The sequence below is a fragment of the Gobio gobio genome (assembly GCF_949357685.1).
Source record: "Gobio gobio genome assembly, chromosome: 22".
Classification (NCBI taxonomy): Eukaryota; Metazoa; Chordata; class Actinopteri; order Cypriniformes; family Gobionidae; genus Gobio; species Gobio gobio.
The window spans coordinates 40,630,440-40,655,028 of NC_137118.1; the positions used below are offsets into that span (position 1 = coordinate 40,630,440).

Consider the following 24,589-nt stretch of genomic DNA (forward strand, 5'->3'; position numbering starts at 1 on the left):
AATGTTTTTTTAGCATGTTGCTAAGTGGTTATTAGTGTTCTAGATCATACTTTACTCTCTAGTTTTAAAAAGTTTCCATGATATTCTGATCCCTAAAGGCCTGTTCACATCAAGTACGATAACTATAATGATACAATGTTTTAGAGAATGAGAATAAGGAAGTCCACAACTGCAATGAGAACGACACAGAGGAACAATCTTTTTTTTTTTAGCTGATTAATGCTAAAAACAGTGACAATCGGAATCCATCCTGATTTAAAGAGCTTGAGAAATTTAAAGCAGCAGACGACAAAACTGCAGTGTGTGCTTATAATAAACAGAACGATAACGTGGTTAGCACACCTCTCCTAATGAAGTTGCATGACTTGAGGTCCTGCAATGTTTGCAAACTGTGTGATAGGAGCTTAAAGTTGTTAGGGGATCTCAAAAGTATTATCAAAGTAATAGGCTTGCCTTAGCAAGCACCGCTAATAAAGACATCAAAAAGGCAGAAATAAACAAAAGAAAATCCTCAAACTAGCATTTTAAGGCAGCCTCTGGCGTAACTTGGCTAATGTCAGTTAACACAATTGAGATTGGAGCCTGTACAACTTCATTATCACCATCTTTGAGGGCATCTGAAACACTGAAGATGTGCCAGGCAGCAGAGGAACTTGTCGGAGCACGTCGAAGCACATCCTCAGAGCTCTTGGCAGACCCCCAGAGGTGTCAGACAGCTGAAGGAAGCGGCTCTTCGCAAACAACGCCCAGCAGTTCGCACAAATGGTCATAATGACAGGAAGTCTTCGCAAACTACCTCATAAGGAAGTGACATCACTGAGTAGAAACAATAAAAGACGCCTCTTCCCATAAACTGCTTCACAATGCAGAAAATAGGAAGTCCCAACAAATATCATCGTTCTGAAGTGACTGATAAGGTTTGCTGTGATAGTCACTATCAGGGTTTGATAGCAAGCCGCCACCTCTTAGCTTTCTGAGCAGGCTAATGCTATGTGGTGTGGTTGCCTTGGTATGCATTTGTTATAGCAGTGTTCGGACTCTGAGTAATATTAACATGTTGCTATGTGGTTGCTAAGGCGTTGCTATGCAGTTGTTAAGGTGTTCTGAGTGCTTTTATGATGTTCTGTGGTTGCTAGAGCATTTCTATGCAGATGCTAAAGAGTTTATTTAGCACATTGTCCAACTTATGGACAATGAGCATACCACAATGTTGCGTAATACTTAAAGGGATAGCTCACCCCAAAATGAAAATTGTGTCATTAATTACTCACCCTCATGTTGATACAAACCGTAAGGCTTTCGTTCATCTTCGGAACACAAATGAAGATCTTTTTGATGAAATCTGAGATCTTTCTGTCTCTCTATGGACAGCTACGCAACTACCACTATAACGCTTCAAAAAGTTCATAAAGAGATAGTAAAACTCGGTTTAGTCCAAATTTTCGAAGAGACATGATCGCTTTATAATGTGAACAGGTTAAATTTAGGCTTTTATTCACATTTAAACATTCAACTCACACATCAGTTGTGGTAAACGGAAGCTTGAGCATGTTCACTTGATGTGCGAGAACCAATGAGGTTCATTCTTGTGTTACGCATCATGTTTGAGCTTCTGCAAGAACCAATGAGGTTCATTCTCGTGCTACGCATCATGTTTGAGCTTCAGCAAGAACCAATGAGGTTCATTCTCGTGTTATGCATCATGTTTGAGCTTAAGAACCAATGAGGTTCATTCTCATGTTACGCATCATGTTTGAGCTAAAGAACCAATGAGGTTCATTCTCATGTTACGCATCATGTTTGAGCTAAAGAACCAATGAGGTTCATTCTCATGTTACGCATCATGTTTGAGCTAAAGAACCAATGAGGTTCATTCTTGTGTTTACGCAGCACGTTTGAGCTTCTGCAAGAACCAATGAGGTTCATTCTTGTGTTTACGCAGGACGTTTGAGCTTCAGCAAGAACCAATGAGGTTCATTCTTGTGTTTACGCAGCACGTTTGAGCTTCTGCAAGAACCAATGAGGTTCATTCTTGTGTTTACGCAGCACGTTTGAGCTTCTGCAAGAACCAATGAGGTTCATTCTTGTGTTTACGCAGGACGTTTGAGCTTCAGCAAGAACCAATGAGGTTCATTCTTGTGTTTACGCAGGACGTTTGAGCTTCAGCAAGAACCAATGAGGTTCATTCTCGTGTGAGTAATTAATGACAGAATTTTCATTTTATGGGTGAATTAACCCAATTAAGGTTAGGGGTTTATTCAAATATGAGCAGTAGTAATAGTGATATTTGCTTTAGCAAACACTGCCAATCAACCAACCTCATTCCCAGTGGCCTTCAGAACATGCTCAAAATGTTCAAGAACATACGTTCTGCCAGCTTTCCCCCAGCTGTATCTCATGGAGAGGACTCCTGCATCTCTTTGGTGTCTATCAAGGGAGCTTACTATGGCTCAGAGCAGTGGCCGCCAAGAGACTGTATCAATCAGTGCCGGAATGGGGACAAGTCACTCTCCACCCCACCCTTACGGCTCGCCTCAAAACTTCCCAAGGACAAAGAGGAGACAGCGTATGTCTTTCTCAATGAGAGCACACGAGCTGTGGAGGTTAGTCGTACCACGGAACGAGACCAGCTCCCAGACGCCCCGCTACATTCCCATATCCTGAACCCACGGTTCCTCACGGAGCACTGTGCGTGAACAGCCGTGGGCCATGTGAGTCCAGGATGATGCTGTCCGCTTAGCGTGAGATTAGAGAGATCTGGCTTTGGCTCACGTTTACAGAAATTCTATGTTTAAATATGGAAAATAGGAATTGTCTAATTAAATATGCACTAATTTGCATAAACGTCCACCACAGAAATCTGAACATTGGAGACAGGTTCAAAGTTCTGGTTTCATTTTGTTGACATTTTAGAGTTTATAACAGAGGAGATTTTGGATCTGTTTTTATTACTTTTCATAAGTCAGAAAATATGGTCAACAGCCAGCATGTTTTAGTAATATAATGTTAATTATATAAATATACAAAATGTTCAATATAGTGCTGTCAAATCATTTAATCGCATCTATCGTAAAGGTTTGTAAATAAATAATGTGTGTGTGTATATATATAAATAATGAAATATACACACACACACGTGCTCAGTGCATGAGTCATTTTGAAAAACTGTATTGTAATTAATCTACTGACACACAAAACATGAAATTAAAAAAATTAAACACTTAAATGTGTCTTTTAGAAGTTCTTTCCACTAGCCTGAAAGCAGACAAGTTATGGACGTATACAGACCAACATAATCAACCAATTCCTGAAAAAATAATGGTTTACCCTGCAATGTCTTGCCTTAAAACAAGATCGATTTCATAAAATGTGATGAGACAGAAATTGCGAAATTAAACGTATTTGCACATTTAAAGTCTTTAAAGCCTAAATCTCACACAATTATGTTACATTTATGCTTAAAACAAGAATATTCGCTGAGGTAAAATAAACTAATTCAAGATATTTTCTCTAAAAACAAGTTTAGCCAAGCCAGGTATGCTACACTTGGAAAATCTCAAATTATGTCCCAGTTCTTTGCAGGAATTTCAGCGACCTAAATACAAAAGCTAAGCTAGCTGCTACAATCAAGCTATTAGCAACAATTCGGTTAATATCCTGCCGAATAACTCTCAAAACTATGGCAACGAGAGCACAAGGCATTTTGGCACTTTGCTCATAGTTGTGCGCGCATTTGCATGGCTTCCTTTTGCTGTCGAGATGTGTGTCACACAGCTGTGTTCTCTCAGTGTGTGCGTCGAGTTTGCGCTTCACCGCTAACCGATACCCACTGCCAACTGAAACTCTGTGGCCATTCGTAGCCACATGCTAAGATATCACTTCTCTTTTCTGTTACATTATTTGAAATGCTCTGAATTCATGACATTAAAGACTGTGGTGCTTGATATGTGCTCATTTAATTCTACACCTTAGCTCAAATCAAAAATTTGACTTTTGATCAATATTTTTTAAAAAGCAATATACCGTTAAAAATGAAAATGTGTAGTCAGCATAACAAGCACATCCATCTGATTAGTCTTATACATTTACTTTCATTAGTGTAACTAATGAACTATGAATAACTAATGAATAAATTCATTAGTGTAACTAATGAAAGAATTATTTAATAATACATACTTTTATTTGATTTGAACAAGACTGTACTACACTGTAAAAAAAAAAAGTCCATAAAAATAGGGCACAATGTACTGTATAAATATGAAGGAATTTTGCGTATATTGGTTTTTTACCTGTATTTTGGATTACATATTGCATTAGTTTGTGTTTTAAGGGTTAACGGAAATTTCCGTAAAATTACGCGATAATGTCCTGGCAGAAAATTACCAATACATTTTCCGTTTAAATTTTTTATGGTGTAGTTATTAAATAAGTAATTAAATTGAGTTGAAATCATTTTACTTTGTATAAGAGTGCAGAATGATATGAGGCACAAACTGGTACAGATATGTAGGAAATTAATATAATTTAACGTTGTTATAGCCTACATAAATATTTGTCCAGAGATTTTTATTTTGTTCTTTTTATTCATCAATTTATATATATTATCAAACTATGAAAAATGTATCATGGTTTGATTATATATATATATATATATATATATATATAAAATAGCCAGAAATGTTTATTGAGCTCCGAATCAGCATATTAGAATTATAGGATGTGATCAATGGAATGGAATTTAGGCGAGTACATTTCTTTTTATACATACAATATATTCAAATAGAAAACAGTTATTTTAAATTGTAATAATATTCACAATATTTAGTTAGCATAAGTGACTTCTTTCAAAGACGTCAAAAAATCTTTCCATCCCCAAAATCAACTTTTCACCAATCAACTTTAACAACAAAAAATCCGATATGAATTTATATGCCAAAGCAGACTGTATATTATTTGCCAAGAGTAAATGCACACTTGCCCTGCTGTTAGCAGTTCGTGGCTTAGAGGCGGGCCTGTGATCGATATCCTTAAGTGTTTTTGTCAGGCTGCCCGACGTGGAGAAGAGATCTTGCCAGTTGGTTGGCTCTGACATCAGAGCAAGTCTCACGGCGTAGGCTGATCTCTCCGCTCTTGGCAGCGTGAACGGGACAGCGCTCTCACGCAGCAGGTGAGTGACCTGAAGAAAGCAGGTGGCCATTTCTACCGCTGATCCTGAGGTTACAGCCCGAGGTTTAATATTTGATTCGGGTGGTTTAATCAAATCCTTAACCTTAAGTATGAGCAACAGTGTTTACTCTAATAAGAGGTTTTTCAAGACTAAAATCAAGACTAGAAAGATCAGGGGCTGGATTCACAAAACATTCTTAACTATTGCTATTTTGGTTCTTTTTTTCTTAAAAATGTTCTAAAAACAAAACTTAAGGAGAATTTGAATTCTTGAGAAGAAAAGAAGAATAATCTTGTCTTAAATCCCCAAAGGTATGTTGGTTAATGAATTTATTGGGTTGTTTAAATTAACATTACACAATGTATACCATGGTCTGTCTGAATACTGGATTCTGATGGGTTGGAAGATGTGCATTAAAACCTAAAAGCACAGGTCCAAGTCACTTTAATCACCATTCTATATTAATGTGCTGCTTTCATTCAAGCACACACACATACGTCACTCGCTGCACGCACAGACACACAGAAACACACACGTCACTCACACATACATTACTCACAGAAAGTAATAGCACTGCGCACACACAGAAACTTGTTATCAACGCCGCCCCATGACTTTTAGTTCTAAAATTGATTCGCTACTGAATCGCTACATTATATTTCTCAGCAACGAGGGGCTAACCGCTGTTTTTGAAGTAATTCAACTCATATCTTCATAGTTAGTATAGAGAGACGCAGGTAATTCTCTCTCTCTCTCTCTCTCTCTCTAAATAATTAATTCAAATAAATGCCATAATTAATTCATTCAAATAAATCTAATCATACAGCACTACTATATTTAAGAGTCTGTGATTCAAAGTGGGTGAAAATAAGCGTAATTTTTACCCTTTCTTTCAAATGTTGCAAGGCAAACATCACTGACAACTTTAACTTGTCAATGCTGGCAAATGGCCGTGGTATAACCGGGATAATCCACGGCTAGCTGTGCATTAAACAATTTTAATGCTTCCGCTTGGTGGTTCTTTGCCTCCAGGTTGTGCATTAAAACTGTTTAATGCACAGATAGCCATGGACAAGAGATGTCCATGAGTACTCTGAAGTGACACCAATGATCAATGATGTAAACAATAATCGGGTTATTATTATGAATGAAGTGATGTTTTGGTAAATTTAGAAACAACTATAAAATAACTCAAACAGGGACCTTGTTTTTAATAATTACGATATTTTTGGCAAAATAAACTATTTAAAATACACAATGCATTTTTTAAAAACACAATGTCGAGTAGGCTAAATAGTGTGCACTGTTATTATGATCATTTTGGTAATCTGCAGGCAGTGCGAAAAGACGGCCTAGATGTTTTGTCAATGCTGGCAAATGACCGTGGTATAACCGGGATAATCCACGGCTAGCTGTGCATTAAACAATTTTAATGCTTCCGCTTCACGTCGAGTGGTTTCTTTACTTGCATTTATGCATAATTTTATGTTATTACAATAAGATATGCCACCTATGTCACCTTAAAAGTCGCCCTGTAGTCAATAATTTTATCCCTTAAAATTCATCTTTGATCACCAAAATGGCATATTTAAAAAAATATTCCTGTGAAAATGTTCTGTGCATGCCCTAAAATACACCCTTGCTTCATTTAGTATACTCGGCTCCATGAATATGTAAATTAGCTCCGCCTCCACTCACTCATAAAGGATCGTCTATAAGACGATGTATCAGAATGGTAATGCGGACACATTGTAAGGGTGTATTTTAGGGCATGAACAGAACATTTTCACAGGAACTTTTTTTTAAATATGCCATTTTGGTGATCAAAGATGAGTTTTAAGGGATAAAATTATACGTAACTAATATGATTAGCCTTTTGATTGACTATGTTATTAAACAGCTAATAATGTGTTGCTAATGTCACACAAACCATGTTCCCGTCAGGCAGCTGCCTTTTAAACATCAGCATCCTTAGAAACGCTTTGAACAACTTAGAACGTCAACGGAGAAAGGCATATAGTTCATCATAACATCGTCATATACATCATTCACCTGCTATATTGCTAAATGTACCCGATTTTTCATATCAACAGAAAAATATACTGGAATATCCTGGCTTCTCTTGAGACTCCCCTGCTTCACACTCACAAATGATATGCTAAAGCCCGCCTCCCTCGTGATGTGATTGGTTACAAGGTAGTTTGTGACGTGAGAAACACCAGCAATTTCAAACCACGTGATTTGAACACATTTGTGAAACAAACTTGATTTTCACCACAGGGGTCTTAAAGAACTTCTTTTTTTAACTTAGGAAATGTCCTAACTTTTCCAGCCCTCGAAGTTTACCGGCTAAATGTGCTTCACTAGATCTGTTTATCTCACACAGTGTCTGCGTCATAAGAATTGGATTTGATCTCGCAGTGGCTGGCTGGAGGTCTGGGTGTGGGTGTATACAGCAGCATGGGAACGATCTCACGGGGAGGAAGTGACGTGGAAGCTCGGGAGCATTGTAAACCAAACCAGGATGACGGCAGCCCGACAGCAGCCACCTCAAACTCCCCCTCACAGACTTCCTCTTCCATGTACACTGCACGTGTAAATGGAGCAGAACCAAAAATAAAATGATGAACTTTCTACCTCAAACAACAAAAGCAGTGGCTAAAACTTGACAGCTCATCACAACCGAAGCGAACGTTGTTTACATTACGAGAGACAAATCTTGGGGTGTTGTGGGATTTGCGACTTCAAAAAGGACAATATTTTATTCGCAGATCGCATTCTGTGACTTCAAATGCCGAACAGAGATGCTAGTCATCTGTAGACGCTCATTTTGAAAGTAAACCTCGCTGTGGGAATTGGCGGGGAAAAAAATCTGACACATAATCAAAGAACAAACTTACATGAGTCGGACAAAACGGTCAGGCCTAAAAAAGGCCACAAACATGTAAGTTTGGGACAACCAAACATGGACTGCACCTCTGTCATTTTGAGGATGGAGAAAATTTGAGGGTTTCGACTACACTCTATATTTAAGCAGAATGGCATGATATATGTCTTAAAGGGATAGCTCACCAAAAAACTCTCAGCATTTACTCACCCTCGTGTTGGTCATAACCTTTCTGACTTATTCTTCTGAGGAACACAATGAGTTCCAAACAACATTTGACCCCATTGACATTCATTGTGTGTTGTGTTCCACAGAATAAAGAAAGAGGAACAAATTTGGACCAATATGAGAGTAAATGATGACAGAATTTTTATCTTTGGGTCAACTATTCCTTGCTTTTCAACAGATATTACAAATCTTTATTTTATCAAGCCAATTTAGTAATTAGCACTCTTCCGCTAGATCTAGTCCCTGACATGTACACTAAGGTTAATACTTGAATGCTGCAGTAGCTGGTAAACATGTTTCACATCATTTTAGCGCGACTTGAACGCTCTATTTCAAGCGTATAGCGTCACTTCTGGCAGGCCACATAAGTCAAGCTCGCATCAGCTGACTGTCAGCTGATCACGTCTACCTATAGGAATACGACGTCTATCACAGCATTCATATATAAGCTCTAGGGTTGGGTACCGAACTCTGTACTTTTAAGGGCACTGACCGAATAACATCGGTACTACCGAGTACCGATTCACATTAAATCAATCGGTACCAGATTTCGGTACCTGAGAACGCATATTGTGATATAGACGAGTGTCTGTAAATATTAAACCGCGAAAAGACCATTTAAATACGAATCATGCGTGTCTCTGTGCGAATGAACGCGCGGTTTACAGTCTATGGGTTTACCTCACACACACTCACTCAGAATCGCACGTGACGGTCGCATGTTTCCATCTCTGCCTCTCATATGAGGACATGAACGCACAAACGTCATCTCCAGAGCCACTGAGTCAATTCATGAGCATTTTACTGTTTAATTTGAGAAAAACTACCGTCATATCATAAACACACAGAAACTCAAATTCACGGCAACCCGTCAAAATAAAAGTTTGGCTAACTTGACAAATAAATTACTGTTGTACAATAGAATTTAGATACTTCTCAATGTAATAATAATACTTACATTAATGTAATAATAATAAATGAAAAGGTTTTTTTTTTTAATAAATTACATTTTTCTTCATGTTTTAATTTTAACCATATAATGCTCAGTTGTGCAGCACTTTGTTTGACAAAAAAAGTTTAATTAAATTAAAAGATAAATTAAATGAATATTTTATGTCTTCATTTGATTACCAGAAAATACATAACACATAATTTGTGGGAAATCTTTTCATAGAAAAGAAATTAAAAAGAAAAAATAATAATATGGTTGTTTTTATGAATTAAATTAAGTACCTAGTAGCCTAATATTTACTAGTAAATATTACAGTAATCAAACATCACAGACAATGGCAGACAGCGACCAGGGCAGCTCTGGCATAATGTCAATAACACTTTTATAAATTACTTACAGGTTCTTTATGTAAACATCCTAAAAGTACCGAAAAAAGGTACCGTTGGGTACCGATACCGGTTAAAATGTGAACGGTACCCAACCCTAATAAGCTCCTTCAGTACAATCAGCTGCTACCGCGTTACCCTCCTCCATCCCCAGCTCCTCCTCTCGTCCAGTCAGGATTTGGTATTCTGATTCCCCATGAATTCCTGAATTATTTGGTACATTTAATATCAACATTAATGATATTTGCAAATACATTATGTTGGTTCTGTTCTGTTTACCTTTAGAGGGGTTATTGCTGCTCTCCCTACTCTTATCCATGCTAGGCTGCATGGATGCGCAGGGAGTTCTTGCCCAGAACAGAACCTTACCGGCAATCCAAACTATATGCTAATAGTCAATCAATCATCTTGGACGATAGTGGCCTCCGGAAATGAAACTGCGCCATTTATAGACACACAAAGCATGGCTTCCGCTGTCAAGATATTGATCAGCTGGGCTTCTGTAAGACCTCAGGAGGTCAAGAATGTCCATTTGTCCTTTTGGAAGACACCTGGCTCGGGATTCTTGCTGAAGACACCGTTTGAAACCCGTCTGTGTACAGATGTCAAAACAGACTGAACCAGGAGCTCAAGAAACCTGCTGACCGTCCTGTTAATGGGAATAACCGGACAGGATTCCAGTGGTGTGTTACAGTGGACGCAGTATATGTTACCTCAGAGCCGACAAGTCACATTTTAAATACTTTAACTAACCTCACTCTAAACTATGAACACATGATCCACTAAAAATATCCCCCAACGCACGCGTCGAGCGGGGGGGGGGCTCGCTGATTAACGCTATATACGGCCCACCGTACAAAGAGTTCTCTGTGCGAAACCTACTCAACGGAGGATGTAACACAGTGAATTGAGCATTTTACACCAATGACAAAGATAGATTAAACGTGAGGAAAAAAATGAAGGTTTTTTTTTTGTGGCAAAATCAAGTTGTGCCAAAAAACTGCTTTGAGAGCAAGATCAGCAAAACCACAGACCAGGAGAGCTTAGGTTTCATTTATACATTGTATGCATAGTGCAAATTCCTCATATGCAACAAATCCATAAAATATTATATATCTGTATATATTATTCAAAACACAATATATATGAATTGTGTTGGGTTCGTGGTCATGGGTTCGATTCCCAGGGAAAGCAAGAACTGACTAAATGTAAAATGTGTACCTTGAATGCAATGTATGTCGCTTTGGATAAAAGAGTCTGCCAAATGCATAAATGTAAATGTAAATGTAATGTATGAAATACACTACCATTCAAAATTTGGGGGTTGGAAAGATTTGTCTTTTTTTTTAAAGAAGTCTCACCTTCTGTTTTTGATTAAAAAAAATACAGTAAAAACAGCAATATTATGAAATATTATTGCATTTTAATATAACTGGTATCTATTTGAATATATTTTAAAATGTAATTTATTCCTGTGATGTAAAGCTGAATTTTCAGCATGATTTCTCCAGTCTTCAGTCACATGATCCTTTTTTTATAAAAAAAATTTTTATAGTTCACATTCACAAAACTTTAGGAAACTAAACATAAGTGCGAAATTTTTTCAGAATGATAAAATTTAGAATAACTTAGAAAAAAATCCAATAAATTATGATTATTAATAGTAAAAAAAGAAGAAGAGAGATCATTTAAATATGCGGATTTATTGCTGAAGAAACATTTCTGATTATTATCAATGATGAAAACAGTCGTGCTGCTTCCTATTTTTGTGGAAACATTGATACAGTTTTTTTCCGATTAATTGAAAATTCAAAAGAACAGCATTTACTTAAAATCAGCATTTAGTAAAAATATTATAAATCTGTCTTTACCATCACTTTTGATCAATTGATTGTGTCCTGAATAAAAGTATTAATTTCTTCTTTTTTTTTTAAACACTTTATAGTATATATATATAATATATATACATTAAAATATTTTTTCAAGTATATTTATAAGAAATTAGTTTAGAAATCGATTATGAAAATATTTACGAGTCAGCATTAAAAAAACCTGGCTTTTATATAATGACACTGAATTTTTTTTCCAAATATCTTCATCAGCAGTTATAATCAGCCCAGCTGTTTTTCGAGAACGATGATGGTGACATACTTTTGAGGTTTTGCAGCATTTCACTCGGTGGCTAATGAAGAAAACCAAGGAAAGTGGCATGGAGGTCTGACCAGCACCCGGACCACCCAGCAGGATAACCTACACAACTCATATACGGCGTGCACGCGTCTCCATATATATGCTGCTACTAGCATTTAATACCACAATTACAACTTCATCCCGAAACTGCAGGTTATACCTTAATACGACAAACCGCAGAAGTTCCTACAGGGCCTCTCGCAACATTTAAATCGAGAGGCTTTTGGACGGTTGGCTTTTTTAAAAGTACATCAGCGTTGGTTTTGCTTATTAATTACCTTCTCACCATTAAGTGATTCTTTGCACAGCTTGTGTTCATGAAAACACATCGGCTGCTGTCATAATTTATAGCTGTTAAGTTGTCATCATTCGCCGGTAACTAATGCAATCGCACGTCAGGTTTATAGTTTCCTGATGGCAATAAACAGTTGGAGTGTGTGCCATTCTTTGAGAGTCTCAGTGCATGGCACACGTTTCCTGTTTGTCTACAAGTATTTCACCTCTAAAGCGTCGAGAATCATTCTGGCAGCACTTTCCATACTAACAACACTTTCACAAAAAGGGTGTTATTAAGTGTAGGGAGGCGCATTAGGCTTTCCTGGATCACATTTTGCCCTTTGGCCATTGTTATTGTACAAGCACCAGTGGAAAGCACTTCTCTCATCTAAACTGCTGCCGTTTCACCCAGGGAACCCCATCCTGGATATTCCAGGTTAACTGTAAAGCCATCGGTTTCAGTAAGCGCTGCCATATAAAATAACTTGTTTACAGTTCTCCAATTACCACAGCGGGGTATAAATAGAGATGCCATTCACATAATTACACCATTTTGGAAAAGTTGTTTGTTTAGTGTTACCTAAACCGCTCCAGACAACATTTAAATGATGTATTTATTAAAAAGCATAAATAGTACAGCCAATGTACAAACTACAAGGAATATTTCAATCGCTTAGACATGTCTATTCAGTGTTATTACTTAAAAATAAAGGTTCTTTATAGATCCATCAACATGGTTCTTTAGATAAAGTTGTTCACTGAAAGGTTCCCAAAATGGGTTTTCTATGGCAATTGAACTTCTATTCTATTACTATTCTAATATACTTAAACTATTCTGTACTTCATTATTACTATTGTATTACTTATACTATTCCATATTACACTGCTTATTAAACTAAACTATCCTATTCAATACTATAACTGATTCTACTGTATTAATCAAAACAAACCCAAAATAACAATGATAAACAAAAGCATCTAGTTGTAACAGTTGAACTTACTTTGCAATGCATGAGTGTGTCAGGTCCAGACAGAGAGCGTGCGCGCGCTGGTGTTAATGGTCAGACACGCACCGGTCCAGAACTCCTCACGCGCACTCCAAATCCAGAACCGCGTCAAAGCGCTTCATGTGCGCGTCAATGTGAGAATGACCACAGAACTCCGCGTCTCTCATTGGCTTTGACACATGCAGCGATGGAAAGCGTCTTTTAAATAACAAGGGGCGGAAAAAACAACTGAAGATGCCCAGAGTTATCCTGGATAGATCAGTGATGTTTGAGATCTCCTCTAGTTTACTGACACGATCCTCACGAGCGTCTGTTCGACACACAGGAGAGAGAATCATTCTCTCTCTCTCTCTCTCTATCTCTCTCTCTCTCTCTTTGTAAAGGGGGCGGGACTAACGCGTACAGTAACTCACACCAGCATGCCAGCGCGTGACGCGTCGTACTAGAACGCGTCGCGTCGAGTGTACAGACGTGAGAGCTCACAGCAGATTAAACGTTTACAATAATTCCACTCAAGTGGAAATCTGCTTTTCATTTTGTCCAATTATTTGAAGGGAAACTACCTGAATTGAACATTTCTGACGTAGCCTAATCTTTTATATATTTTTTTTCTCTCTAAAATAAAAATATGAACATGTAAACTGTAAAAAAGTAACTTAAACTTGCTTAAAAAAATAATAAAAATAATAATTCTTACCATTCACTTGCTCGTAACCTTTAGTTTCAACTTCTCTATCTTCTCCCTCTGAATCTTCACTTCTTTTGTGTCTCCATCAAATGGGTTTTTGAGGCTTCGTTTGGCACCTAGAAAAATGAAATATCAATCAAATTGAATGAATTGGTTATTCGTCTGGGGATAATCAGTGAACATCAGAAATGCACATTAAAACGCATCAGGGAAGTTTACAGACTGGCGGCAGTGCACGCGCGACTCATTACCGCGCGCTAGTGGCCGGTTTGTGCATTACACCTCAACACACACACCACATATCCTTCAATAACCATAACACCTCAATCAAAGGGCTTATGTATTTGTTCATTCAGCTGAGACCGAGTCTGTTAAAGATTTTTTTTAAAGTTTGGTTTATCTCGATAACTGAGCATTAGGGAGAGAGCGGAAACAGAGTTCAACCACTCTAGTCCAAGAAAAGCTATGTGCGTGTTTTAATAGACACAGAACACTGACAACCCTTTACCTTTCCAACCCTTTTCCTGGCAGGGCACTAATGCTGACACTCACAAAGGAACATGGGCGCTCTCAGGGGCCATGTTTTTCATCGAACAATTTCCCCAGAGCTGCCAAGTGCGGGTAAGGGTAAAACCTCCATGTGAAGTTTAGCAATACTTTGAGCTTCATCTTAAGTGTCTGTGAAGCTTCGGTGGTCATTAGAAGGATTTTGCAATTGTTTGTGTTTTCGAAGATCTGTGCATTTCCATGATACACTTTATATCAAGATGAACAGAGATGCAGCACGCATTTTAAAGTCAACATGAAATCAAAATTGTTTTATGGAATATTAAGAGTGTTTATAATAAATGATTTATCTGTGCACATCATTATTTATTTATTTTGAATTCATGTTCATAGTCTTTAATCAACATATCTTCCCTCTTCTCTCTCTCTCTCTCTCTCTCTCTGATGACGTGTTAACTGGTGTGAAGGCGGGGCAACCTGTCACTCACATGAGATCGACCAATAGCAAACCACAACCATCCAATCAATTCCCAATAGACAAAATCAAGTCCCACTCTACATTTGATCTTGCTCCAGAAGCTGTTTCACTCGGATATATGCCACAACACTATCACAACTTCCATTTCATGCCAACTTTAACTGCTTTCAAAGAGAGAGAGAGAGAGAGAGAGAGAGAGAGAGAGAGAGAGAGAGAGAGAGAGAGAGAGAGAGAGAGAGAGAGAGAAGAGAGAGAGAGAGAGAGAGAGAGAGAGAGAGAGAGAGAGAGAGAGAGAGAGAGAGAGAGAGAGAGAGAGAGAGAGAGAGAGAGAGAGTCAGTCAAAAGATAAAATAAACAATCTCTTCAAGCACAGTTTTTCTTTTTTAGAAGAAAAAACTTTCTGTTTTAAAGCAAATAATAGGTTTGCACTAAAAAGACAATTATCTTTACTTAAAATCTTTTTGTATTGAATCTTTTTGAGTGTGTCTTTCTGTATTAATTACAAGAGAAAAACTGGAAAAATCATACAGGTTTGGAAAGGCCGGAGTAAATAATGACTAGAATTTTTTACTAGAACTATTCCTTTAATATTAAGTTTCCTGTGAAATCCCCGTAAAAATTTACCGTAACAAAACGGCAGCTGTGGTTGCCAGAACTTTACCGTAAAAAATATGGTAGCAACATTTTAGGTTTTACAGATTTAAGTTGAATTTACAGTAAATAACCGTATTTCATTAAGTGAAATAATGTAATATTACCAACCTATTGAAATACTACTATCTATAATGTACCTTTGATATATACTGACAACCACCAATCACAGTGGTGATGAGAGTCACATGATGAATCACAAGCAGCTTTTAGGAGGACAATATTAATAAGGTGCACAGTCATTCACACAAACACTGTAATCACACCATCATGGTAACACACATGACCTTTTAAAAATGCAATAAACATTAATTTAACAACATTAAATGTAACATAAAACCCTAATGTACATAACTGATCAGAAAAAAAAACCTAAGAAAAACTAAGAAGAAACCGTTATTTCAACAAAAATACATCAAATGTGAAGAATCATGCAGGGAATTCTGGGAATGTCAATTTACATTTATTCACCGTAAATTACTCAACGAATTCTTCTTTTTCACATCCAAAAACTGTACGGTATTTTACTGTAAAATTAGAAATTACATTACATGTAAGGTTAGATCTATTACACTTATTCACCGTTTATAGTACGGAAATTCTGTTAACCAGTTAACTGTTTTTAACCATACACTGTAAAAAATAAAAACGGAAAATGTACTGGTAAGTACATTATCCAGTAATTTTACAGGAATTTCCGTTAACCCTTAAAACACATAATTCAAAATACAGGTAAAACACCTGTAAAAAAAAAACAATACGGAAAATTCCTTCATATTTATACAGTACATTGTGCCCTATTTTTACACTTTTTTTACAGTGTAGCATTTTTACAGTCTTTTACCGTTTAAATCACTACCATTTTTACAGTGAGTGTTTGTGCTTAATTTATAACAACGTTTAGTTTCAGTGTGTTTTAGGGGCCGTTTACAGGACACTGTTTTCAACTAAATACGGAAAGCTTTTTATGTTTTGGTCGTTCATTCCATAGACTGTAAAAAAATATGGACGTAGTGTCCGTGACGTCACCCATAGGATTCTGATGAGCAGTTTTGAAGCGCAAAGTATGGACGAGATGGCCATTTCCATCTTGGCAGCACATCATCGCGCGTCACTCCCAGATAACAGAAAATGGGCAAAAAGGCGGGACGTGGGCGGAGCTGCAGTGATGGCAGATAAATGGCTATCCACCTGTCACTCGAAGTGGCCACGCCCTTAATTATGCAGAACTTTAATGCTTTATATAATGTAAACGAATGAGTTATAAAAACACTCACCCCCCTCACAGTTGTCATGAAGGGCAAAATTATCCGTATAGACCAAAACCGCAATTTGTACCAGGCTGTAAACATGTTTCAATCTGCTGTAAAGTTGGGCATTTTAACATGGGGCTTAATGAGATTCTGCTCCCTTCTGGAGCCTGCCCCTAGCGGCCAGTCGATGAATTGCAGTATATGTCACTTCCGTATTGGCTCCAAGAGAAACTGCGGGAGGTTGCTGCTTGGTTCATTCACACAACATTGGCGTTTTGGGGGCCTGAAAACGCAATCTTTTGAAAATGTGTTTCAAAGTGCAACTTTTTTGAAAAAGGTACCGTTATTGTCTCTATGTAAACTAAAATGGGAAATTGTGAAAACAGTGACGTCATGTTCATGAGTAATATGTGCTTCTTTACAAAGTGACATCGCCAACTACTGGCCTGGCATGCATAATACAGCGTTTTTAACTGTTTTTGTGGATCCGTGTGAACGGGGATAGTTTTGACAACGTTGGCGTCTATACGCAATTAAGGAAAACCTTTTTCCGTTTTTAGTACATCGTTGTCACGTAAACATACCCTAAGTTTGGTTCTCCCCGGTGTTCTTGATCCTACCCTCACCTGTTGTTCCTTGAGTTATCTCATTACTCCCTGTGTATTTAAGTTTCCTCAGTTCTTGGTTCCATGTCGTATTTGAATTATGAGGTTGTGTTGTATATTTGCAGTTTCTCCTGATATTTGTCATTAAAGACTGTTATTTTGGATTTCCCTCTTCGTTGTGCGCTAACTACTACAGCCACATGTTAAGGCAACAGTGCTGCAAAATTATTTACCACAATTACACAGGACTTGTTTGAATGTCAGGCTATTCGTGCCTAACCCTATTTAGGTGTTTGCCTTTGTTGCTGAGCTCACAGCTAGACACCTATAATCCACAAAATATAAGCCTGAATACAGAAAACATGCTTTCTATTGTTATAGCTCATACTCTGGTTTCACTGGGGGAGACCTAGCGTGCAAAACTCGCTGCCGCATTATGTGTCTCACCTGACGAGTTCTCAGGCACTGATGTCTCTAAAGCTGCCTTAAAGGCATGTCTTCTCTGAGTATGTTACATTATACCTATGCTTACAGGTATGCTTTTAAATATATCTCGTATTACACTACATTATGCCAACAATGTTACATTACGATGTTGCATGAAAAGGGAAAACCCATATGCAGACGTAGATATATCAAACAAAAGGAAAATTAATAAATCAGTTTGATTTATTTACCTACTCCAAAAATAAGCACAGCAATGTTTTATGTTTATATATTTTATATCATAGTATTTAGAAAAAGTCATGTTACAAAAATGTTTGTATATCCATATTCTAAATATGCTGTTTGTTATTTTTATAACACGACTTTCAAAATAAATATATTTTAGATATATTTTTATAAAGATATAATATTATAATTAAGTATTATATATACAGTATACCTATATTAAATAATCATTTGTTTTCAAATAATTAAAGTGCATTTTCTGTAAAATAATTTTTAGTGTAATTAATAAATGTAGCTTTAATATATATATATATCTATATATATATATATATATATATATATATATATATATATGTATTACATATATATACACATCTCTCTCTCTCTCTCTCTCTCTCGCTCTCTCGCTCTCTCATATATATATATATATATATATATATATATATATATATATATATATACATACATATACATATATTGTGTGTGTGTGTGTGTGTGTGTGTGTGTGTGACATGACTTTCTAAAGAAATATTTCTTAGAATACATATATATTTTCTTAGAATACATATACATACACACAAACACACACACATTTTTAAAATAATCCTTTTTTTCAAATATTTAAAGTGAATTTTCTGAGATGAATGCATATTAAATACATATTTAATGCAAGCAATTAATGTATACTTAGATAAATTATATGGATATCACAGCATTTAATCTGTATCTGCTTTGGCTATGGAAAAACCCATTACATTTTTATATTTGCTTAATTTAGCAGACACTTTTATCCAAAGTGCTTCAACAAATATGGAAATGCGCCTTCTATCATAACACAATATTCTATTAAAACAACCAAGCTGGATAAACACTCTACATACACAAAATACAAACTCATGCGGCAAAAACTGAGCATGGAGCGGCTGAAAATGCAAATCTTGCTGCAATGACTTTCAACATCCAAAGTGGGTCAGTTTGCGCTTCCTTCTCCAACACATTCAGCTTTTTTAGAGCATCAACCATCGGGACAGCCAGAGAGTCTAAACTGTATAAACAATGGCGCAAACACTCACACCCAGTACATAAGGATAGCATTATCACGGCGTCTTGTTTTGAAACTGAAGCCGAAAGAGGAGAAGGCTGCAGTGGTTGTGGGAAGGAATCGGTGGTTTTGTGGGCACCACAAATGCCCTTGATGTGCCTTTCATTATCTCAAACTCTCTTGATAGATTCCCTACAGCTGTGGCCTCTAGAGAAAGAAACGAGGGGATCTAATACCAGCGATGCGCATTAATGCCCATTCATACCAAGGACAATAACTATAACGATAAAGATATAGTTCTCAAAGAGTCCTAATTATAAAAAGAATAGAGTCCACACCACAACTATAACGATAATGGCACAGAGAAACTATACTGTTGGAATCACTTTCAGAAAATTTTTTTTTCAGCTGATGAACATTGATAAAAACATTGACAGCCAATCAGAAACCATCCTGCTTTAAAGGACGGGGGGGGGGGGTGCTATTTCATGCATTCTGACTTATTTACACTGTTAAAGAGTTGGATTCTCATGCTAAACATGGCCAAAATTTTGAGTATTTCTGTGCCAAATACACTCCTTCAGGATTTGAACAAGTTTCGGAAAGTTTGTATGGGCACTTCTCCCGGAGTATGCGCACATCAACCCGAGCAAGAGCGTCAACAACGAGCTTTGTTCGGTTTACGGAAGCCATCGGCAGCGCTGTCATTTTGTTTTTAGACCATGAAATCAACAATAGCCGCGTTTCCATTACCCTTCAAATTGCGCAAATTGAAATTGCGAATTGAAAATACGCCAATGGAAACGCGTCAATTTTGCAAAAACTCCCATATATTGCAAAAAAGTTTTTACGCTCGTATGAGGTGGTTTTTCAGGCAAATCGAAAGAGGAAATTTTCGCAAAACTGCAATGGAAACAGTTTTTCCGCATTTACTGGTCACCTGGTACGGTCACGCATTGCTCTCACATAGGGCCTACATATAATTTTTTTCCCACTCAAGTATGTCTAATAATGAGATCTTATGTCGTTAAAACAACATATTTTCTCCTAAAAAGGAAAGTGGCGTAACTTTATAATGACGGACCCCGGTGCAACCACAAATATCATAACTATCTATAGGCCTACTGTAATTAAGACATATTCAAGAAATGTATTAAAACAGAAAGACGCTATAGTTTCAGCCTTACTCAAAGAATGAGGAAACAGGCCAGTTAGACACGTCAATCCATTACCGACGATCTTGGATTGCTTTTTATTTATTAAATATACAGCGAAATAGTTGATTAAACATTGATCAAAATTAAAATACAATTTATTCGAAACAAAATTAATTTTAAAGAAAGACTTTCTAGAAAACACAATTCAATGAAGTGCTTAAAATCCATGTCCCCAGACATATGCGCATCTGACTATGTGCCTTACTCATGCTGCTCACTTTTCATAATCAACATATGAAATTAAAAGATTATAATATTTAGACATAGCCTAACTATATGAAACTAAATAGGCTACGTTTTCTTTAACCCTCTGTCCGAAGAAGTCGTCGGCGCCTTTTGATAGATTTTTTCCTTATTCCAGCGGAAACTCAATACTCAATACTCCGTCATTTTTAGCCATACAGATAAGTGCAAGACATAACTATAAACAGTAAACTGTCTCCTTTTATTTGTGTACACTCAATAACAGCAAAGGCCGTGGATTCAGGGAACGGATTATTTTGCACTCCACTCCAAACGCTGTCTTCAATTCAAAAATATAAATTGTTTATTAAACGAAAAGTTTTTAATTTCAAAAGCATTTTTGAATTCAGTTTATATTTCCAACAAATGAAATTCCAAGCCAAAATAACGAAGTGGTAAAAAAAAAACCTTTGAGTTACCACCATGCAAATTCAAACTTTTCGCTCGTCTCTGTATGTGGCAATGCGTCACAATAATCTGGCGTATGTAAAAGTCGATCATTCTTTACAGATGATGCTATGTTTGGACAGAAGACGAGTTCTTTATTAAATTCATAAATATAAAATGCCACAATTTATCATAACACCTCATATGTGCCGCTCAAGTATAAGGTGCTTTCCTTGCCATCAGTGCTTGGATAACACGCACGTCTCTTACCATTAAAAATAATGACGTGCGGTGGCTGGGATATAGCTACATAAACCTAACAACATACGTAGCATAATTTTTGGAATGATTTATCAAGAGAGGAAAAAAAATTTTTAGTCGCACAACATCAGTTAATGGAAACGCTGTCATTTTGCAATATTTTTTTATCGACTTTTAGAAAATATCGCAAAAGTTTTGCGCAAATCTGTAACGGAAACGCGGCTAATATCACAGAAGTGTGTTTTTGGTTGTGAGGGAAAGATAAACTTGTTCAGCTTCCCAAAGAACCCAGCGTTAAGGAAACAGTGGATGCAGTTTGTTTATCCCAAACAGCATTGGGTGACGAGTCGAAACCGCAGGCAGTGAGTGAAACTGCATCAATTGCCTTTTTTGTTGGCAATCGGCACAAGTACATATAATGTCAACAACACAAACTTATAGTGAATCGAAAGTTATCCAGGGATAATGACATGATGTATTGTGTGTGTGTGTGTGTGCTCGTGTGCTCGTGTGTCTTTAGCTCCGCCAACTGCACGCCTGCACAAGCTCGGCTATTTTCAGAAAGAATCGGTACAGCATATCTGTCTTTTATAAATATGATAAAACTAAAGACTCTTCGAGATATGAAGGATGCAATACTACTCTATAGGTCCTCAAGATTAACATGAGACTGGCAGAAACTGTGTGTGTTATGTACCCTTTAAAGAGCTTGAGAATTTAAAGAGTCAGAAGACATGATTGCAGGGTGCGCTTATAATAAACAGAACAACATTGTCTGCCAGTGTGGAGGCTAATATAGTTGTCTTTACAGTTATCGATACACGAAATGTAATGTGTACTGGTGTGGATGCTAATATACTGTGGTTGTTATAGTTATCGAAGACAGCGACGTCATTTTAAGTGCGGCATTAACCAACGTCAATAACTGGAGAATGGAAGACGCCGTGATCGGAGCTGTGTTTTCGTTGTGTCATGGAATTCGTGATAACGGAGATGGAATGTAGACGCGATGGAAAGAGAAAGATGTTTAGTTTGGTCCCTTCAAAGTCGCGTTGGATTTCCTCCATGGAGTAAAGGTTAAAGGGGTCATGAATTGAGAACTTTTCATCCAGCCTTTGATTTATAAAAGTTCATCGTGATATAAGAATATCCTGTAAGTCTCGGAGCTGAAAACACCGCCTCTGCAGAAGAAGATCAACGCCTACTTCATCATTGCCTGTTTAGCCCCGCCCACCGATTCACGCATGTAACATAGGCCTAGTGTTAAACCAGATCGAGCTACCCAGCAATAAACATGTCGTTGAGGATTACAAAATATTGTGCAGTGCCTGGGCTCGACAGTAATGCAACATGTAAGTAACTGTGTTCATTCGAATGCCTGCTCTGAAATGTAATGATTCATGTAGTCAGATGTTCTTTGTCTGTGTGTCAGTCAATCAAACCAGTGACTAAACATCAATTTGCGTTGTTTCTCTTAGAAGGATGAAAATGATCTGTTATTTAACGGTGATTCAACTCTATAAAAGAAAGCGAAGTAAGCTCCCTTTGCAATCGTTTGAGCAGCGCGTGCTGAACCTGTCAATCAAACAGGAGAGTTTATCAGTGATGCGTTTATCAGTGACTCCCGTTTTATTAAATAAATATCTTAACTATATCACGTTTGCACTGTTAGTGAAGATGAAAGCATTCGTTAATGTACAGAAACTGAGTTGCAATGACGAGATCACTGCTTTTATGCGCTCAACATGTGTGTGATCATCACTTCAACCTTTCATGCCACAATTTTAATATAATGCCATAGATCTAAATGTAATGCAACACTTTTCACGATTAGTTATCCATGAGAGCTGTAATAGTAAAAATGAGCTAAAAGAGAGAGTGATATTTCAAATGGAAAGACGTTAGCCAATCACAGCAGTGGGCGTTTACACTGAAGTCTCACAGTGGACACGCCCCCTAAAACAGAGCGTTCAGAGCAGAGGGCTAAAATCAGGGTAGGAAAAATGCCTTTTATTTATAAATTATGACAATTTTTGATGTAAAAAGCATTCTAACATTATAAGTGCACCCCAGGAAACATCATAAAACAATAAAACAACGCAGTCCATGACCCCTTTAAGCAGTGCCTGGACTTCGGTGTTGGTTCATCTATCGCTGTTTTCCATCGTGGAGTTTGTAAACTGTGTGCGATTACACGCCTTTTTAAAAAATGGGGGGTGCTGTTTCATATGGCATGCGTCCTTGGTGTAAACGGGCCTTTAGCCTCGGATATATATTCATAACATATATTCATCTTTTTATTCCAATATTATGTACACTGGCACCAAACAAAATCACGCTTAAATATATAGTGGCTTGATAAAGTCCTCAAACTGTCCGACAAAGAAAGCCACGGTCGATGTCAATATAAGGAGCCGTAAATAAGCTTGACTCAATATTAGCAAACGGTGGCCCGTTCCCTGCATTCATCTCCTAGACAAACATATCTATTTACGAAGGCAAACCGTGTCCTGAAAAAAAGCCGACCTCTCTAAATTTGTATCTCTCTATTTCTATTCTCAGGTCTGCGCGCCCCAAACGAGACGTGTCGAAACACCGTGTCACGCTAGCACACTTTATTGACTTATGTTCACCACAGACATGTCACTTTTTCGCCAACATCAAACAATTTGGATACTTTTGGGTCACTTACCAGTCCGATAACGTTCTTCTCCAGGAAGGTCAACCCTGCAGCACCTGCTGTGGGTCAGTCTTTGTAGAAAAGTAAAAGTAAAAAGATTGTTAATATGTCAAAAAAATAAAAAGGCTGAGGAAAAAGTAATAAAGCCAGACCAGCTGGCTTTGAAGAGAAACCCAAAATTGGGTTGTGTTTAGTTCAGATCTCGATCCACAGTGAAGGGGAGATGGCATCCTCACCCTAACCGCACCCAACAAGGACATACACACTCACACACATGTAGGTTCAGCGCGAGCGTCTGGCAGGGCCCCTCTCACCTGCTCCCGTCAGTCTTGGGTATATTTAGATGAAAGTATCACTGACATGCAGGCCTCTGTTGGCCTTGGCACAAGTGCCCAGGATTATTGCCCCTTCAAGAAGATATTGCAGCTTTTCATGCAGATTAATTTAATTTAGATGAAATTCAATTTGTATTTGACAGGACAAGAGCACGTTGTTCTCGGGAAAGCAACATCTCTGTAGTCATTACTCATTACTATTATAGTTTGTGTTCAAATTTAGAGTTTTTAACGTTTTAGTCATTTTGTTGTGTTTTTGTCAGTTTTTTTTATATGTATATATTGTCTTTTTTTTAATTTTAGCTTTTAGTTTGTTTATGCAGTTTGAGTTATTTTAGTACTTTAACTTAAATTAAACAAAATATGAGAAATATTGTTTTGGCATATTTAAAAAAAAAACAATTCAGTTAATGTTTATTTTATTTCAAGTAAGGAAAATATTATTTATGAGTTTAGTTTTAATTATAGCTAATGATA

At 37.1% G+C, this 24,589-nt stretch overlaps 1 protein-coding gene across 5 annotated transcripts in view; it reads right to left on the bottom strand.

The window, feature by feature from the left end:
* The window catches only part of mef2ca (myocyte enhancer factor 2ca), a 60,945-nt gene extending 36,910 nt beyond the window's left edge, over positions 1–24,035 (bottom strand). Inside the window, exons 1-2 of one of the 5 annotated variants that reach the window (XM_079804930.1) lie at positions 23,790–24,035; positions 13,791–13,897 (exon numbers count right to left, since the gene is read on the bottom strand). The gene's annotated coding sequence lies outside the window, so the exon portion shown is untranslated. Of the gene's footprint in view, positions 1–13,087; positions 13,469–13,790; positions 13,898–23,789 lie in introns of those variants that run through there. The other 4 variants (XM_079804933.1, XM_079804931.1, XM_079804929.1 and 1 more) reach the window with 4 other exon arrangements.
* Positions 24,036–24,589: the final 554 nt, after the last annotated feature.